Here is a 4,806-nt window from a genome sequence, read left to right as displayed (position 1 = left end):
AGAAGGGTCTCGACTTGAAACGCCACCCATTCCTTCTCTCCAGAGATGCTGCCTGTCCCGCTGAGTTACTCCAACACTTTGTGTCTATCGCAGGAGATAGACACAACAGGGGGTGCAAAGAGAAACGTACTCCGGTTTAAACCTGCATCTGCAGTTCCTTCCTACTACGCAAGGGACTGCAGATGCTGGTTTAAGGTGAAGCTAGACGCAAAGGAAGCTGGAGTAACTCAGTGGGCCAGACAGCATCTCTGGAGAATAGAAATAGGTGATGTTTTAGGTCCAGAACCTTCTTCAGACTGAGAGTCAGCGGAAATGGAAGCCAGACATATGGATGGTGTTACAGAGAGAGAGATCTCGAACAAATTAATGAAAGATACGCAAAAAAAGTAATGATGATAAAGGAGATGGGTTATTGTTTGCTAGGTTTATAATGTTCAGCTTAGAGATACAGAATGGAAATGGGTCCTTTGTCCCACTCTGATCACCTGTTCACACCGATTCTATGTTATCCCACTTCCCCATCCACTCCCTGCACACTGGGGGCAATTTGCAGAGGACCAATTAACCTACAAACCTGCATGTCTTTGGGATGTGGGAAGAAACCGGAGCACCCGGAGGAAACGCACGTGGTCACGGGGAGAATGTGTAAGCTCTATTAAATGTGCAGGTTTAATTAGTATCAGACAAAAGTGATGTAGGGTCTGAGGAAGGGTCTTGACCTGAAATGTTGTCAGCCCACCCCCTCCACAGATGCTGCCTGTCCTGCTGAATTTTGCCAGAACTTGCTGAGGTTTTGTACATCCTATTTGTGCATTCAGCCCCAGAGTTGAAGCAATTGCATATTCTTGTGAGGTTTTCTTGTAATGTGTCTGCTTGGTGCACATGTATTTAACCTCCAGGTTTTGAAGTATTATTGAATTACAATACGCACAAATGGTGGTGGGTGTATGGAACGAGCTGCTGGAGGAGGTAGTTGAGGCAGGTGCTATTACAAAGTTTAAGAAGCATTTAGATAGGTACATGGATAGAAACACAGAAAATAGGCACTGGAGTAGGCCATTCAGCCCTTTGGGCCAGCATTGCCATTCAATATGATTATGGCTGACCATCCAACATCAGTACCCCATTCCTGCTTTCTCCCCATATCCCTTGATTCTGTTACCTCTAAGAGCTATATCTAACGCTCTCTTGAATGCATCAAGGACTGGTTTAGAGGGATATGGGCTGACCACAGACAGGTGGGACCAGGGCCGTTTTTACAGCATTATGGGCCCCCGGGCAAAGCAGTGTACTGGGGCCCCTACCGTTACTCTCCCCCACCCCCCTTTCCCTACCAGCCCCCCCCTGTCGTGCCGGCGAAAAGCACTTAGCGATGGACTTGGGGTGCTACATTGTTGCGAAAAGCACTTACAGATTGCTGTGAGAAGCACTTGGGGACCGAAAATGTTGCGAAAAAAGCACTTATTGAACCTACATTTTTAAAGTAGTATTTATTTATTGCAAGTCACTTAACATACACAGATCAGCATGGGGCCTCTATGCTCGTGGGGCCCCGGGCAAGTGCCCATCAGGCCCATGCGTTAAGACGGCCCTGGGTGGGGCTAGTGTAGATGGGGCATGTGGGTTGGTGTGGGCAAGTTAGGCCCAAGCGTCTGTCTCATGTTCATAAAGTGATCGGAGAAGAATTAGGCCGTTCAGCCCATCAAGTCTATTGACCCGGGCGGCACGGTAGCGCAGCGGTAGAGTTGCTGCTTTACAGCGAATGCAGCGCCGGAGACACAGGTTCGATCCTGACTACGGGTGCTGCACTGTAAGGAGTTTGTACGTTCTCCCCGTGACCTGCGTGGGTTTTCTCCGAGATCTTCGGTTTCCTCCCACACTCCAAAGACGTACAGGTATGTAGGTTAATTGGCTGGGTAAATGTAAAAAATTGTCCCTAGTGGGTGTAGGATAGTGTTAATGTGCGGGGATCACTGGGCGGCACGGACTTGGAGGGCCGAAAAGGCCTGTTTCCGGCTGTAGATATATGATGATGATGATGATGACCCATTCAATCATGGCTGATCTATCTTTCCCGCCCAACCTCATTCTCCTGCCATCTCTCTGTATCCCTTGATACCTGCTGTAAGATTCTATGACTCCAATGGCTCAGTCATCAGTGCCGGTAATGGAATGTAAAGTATCTGTTGATGTTGACCACCATTTTAAACCTTATGTAATCCTTATTTTGTCTGAAAGCTCCAGTTTCAAAAGTTATAAGGTATACATTTTTTGCAATGGCATTCATGATGGCCATAGAGCGTACAGCAGAGAAAGCGGCCTTTTGGCCCACCCTGCCCATGCTGACCAAGGTGGCATACTGGGCTTGTCCCATTTGACTTTTGGCACTCTAAGCTCTCTCAGAGACTTGGGTATAACAGCTCTTAGGGATAACAGAATCAAGGGATATGGGGAGAAACCAGGAACGGGGTACTGATGTTGGATGGTCAGCCATAATCATATTGAATGGCAATGCTGGCTCAAAGGGCCGAATGGCCTACTCCAGCGCCTATTTTCTGTGTTTCTATCCATATACCTATCTAAATGCTAAATGCCACAGTCAGCCCATATCCCTCTATAAAATTATTAAGGGGTTGGACACGTTAGAGGCAGGAAACATGTTCCCAATGTTGGGGGAGTCCAGAACCAGGGGCCACAGTTTAAGAATAAGGGGTAGGCCATTTAGAACGGAGATGAGGAAAAACTTTTTCAGTCAGAGAGTTGTAAATCTGTGGAATTCACTGCCTCAGAACGCAGTGGAGGCCAAGTCTCTGAATGCATTCAAGAGAGAACTAGATAGAGCTCTTAAGGATAGTGGAGACAGGGGGTATGGGGAGAAGGCAGGAACGGGGTACTGATTGAGAATGTTCAGCCATGATCACATTGAATGGTGGTGCTGGCTCGAAGGGCCGAATGGCCTACTCCTGCACCTGTTGTCTTTTGTCTATTCCTATCCATGTTGTGATGTGAAGTATTAAAGATTCAGCTCGACCAACTCAATGGACTTTTTTCTTTGGAGCGTGGGAGGCTGAGGGGTGACCTTATTGAGGTGTACAAGATCATGAGGGGCACGGATAAAGTGAACATTCAGTCTTTTTCCCAGGGTAGAGGATTCTAAAATTAGAGGGCATTGGCTTACGACGATAAGGGGAGAGATTTAAGAGGGACCTTGGGGGCAACCTTTTCAGTCAGAGGGTAGTCCGTATCTGGAACGAGCTGCCAGAGGAAGCCGTGGAAGTGGAATGAATGACAACTTTTAAAATGCCTCTGGAGTGGGACATGGGCTAAATATGTGTCTAAAGTTGCCATTACTAACACATTTTACAATTCATTTTAATAGATATTTACATTGGGGTGTCAGGGTTTTTCGGTAGTGCAGGATTTGTGCAGCATTAGTAGGCTTGTACAGGAAAACTATGCTGATGGAGGGGATTAATACTGATTTTTGACAAGGCAGCATTCCCAAAGGAATGAAAGTGAAATGGGTGAGGGTTGAAAGTGGATTGGCAGGGAGGAATGTTCATATCGTCAGCATTCCCCTTAATCTCCAGCCGAACTTCTGGTAAACTTCCTCTTCATTACAGTGCTCAGTTCTACCTCCTGTAATACAGATTGCTGTGGTCAGCTTTGTGTCTGCCTGCCTTGTTAAAGTTCTCACTGTCAAGCTAAGGTTACCGATGTAAGAACTCTTGCAGCTGCTTCTCTGAGAAGCTGTTCTTGTCAATCTGGGTGAGCAGCAGCCTGGCATTTCAGTGAAAGTCCGGGTAAAGTCTAGCGTTTTATGTGAGTAATCCGATAAACAAGAGCACCATAAAAGTGGCTGTCATTAGTGTATCTATAAAGGAGCTGAACAGTGTACAGTCAAGTATAATCGATCATAGGTCTCCCTCTCCCCAGCTAGCATCGACCCCCACCCCCACCCGCACTCCCACCGAAAGGAAAGGAAAGGAAGCCCTTGTTACTTTGTGACTGAGGAATTGTTTGAGAAAATCTGCTGCATCGGCAGTCTTTCGGAGAAACAAGACCAGTTTTTGAAAGTGTCCAGTAAGGGATTTCATTCCCACCCTTTCACCTCTTAAAAGTCTGAACCAGTCACAAGACCAACTCTGTTTTAACTGGAGACTTTCCCAGAGGAATAACGATGACTAGTCCGATATTAAAGGCGCAGATTCATTCAGTTCTGAAATGATGACGTTCCTGATTAAGATACTGGCAGAAGCTCTCATTTGCTGAAAGACACTTTAAAACTGGGGTAAGACTCTGAAAATTCTTAACATTTTTGTTCACTGCAGCTGATACTTTCCAGCTGTTAATTTCTGCAATGTGTATGGGTATTCTTTCCCCCATGAATGTTGGAGTTTGGCTTTCAAGTTCCTGTTTAAACGTGCGCCCGTGGCTAGTTTTGAGTGGGTTGCAGGGGTATATTGAGAAATGGGAAATGTAACATTTTAAAAATAAATTGTTGCAGTCATCACAGGACTCGTTACTTGCAGATCTTGATCTGAATAGTAAGACATCAGTTCCTAAACCTGTCTTTTTACTGCTTGCCTCTTGGTGGTTGGACCGTAGATACTTCTACAAATTCATCGCAGCTTGGTTTGGGACTACAGGAGTAGTTGATGTAGCCCAGTCCATCGCCCAGACCCCAGACTCTCCACCATTGGCTCCAATTGCAACTCATGCTCCCATGGGAAAGCTGACAACATAATCAAAGACATGTCCCACCCCAGTCATTCCTTCTCCCTGCTCCCTGTACCTGTCCGGCAG

This window comes from Rhinoraja longicauda, chromosome 7, assembly GCF_053455715.1.
Source record: "Rhinoraja longicauda isolate Sanriku21f chromosome 7, sRhiLon1.1, whole genome shotgun sequence".
NCBI classification, from domain to species: Eukaryota; Metazoa; Chordata; class Chondrichthyes; order Rajiformes; family Arhynchobatidae; genus Rhinoraja; species Rhinoraja longicauda.
The sequence above is the reverse complement of the archived record's forward strand: the minus strand, read 5'-3'. Positions refer to the sequence as shown.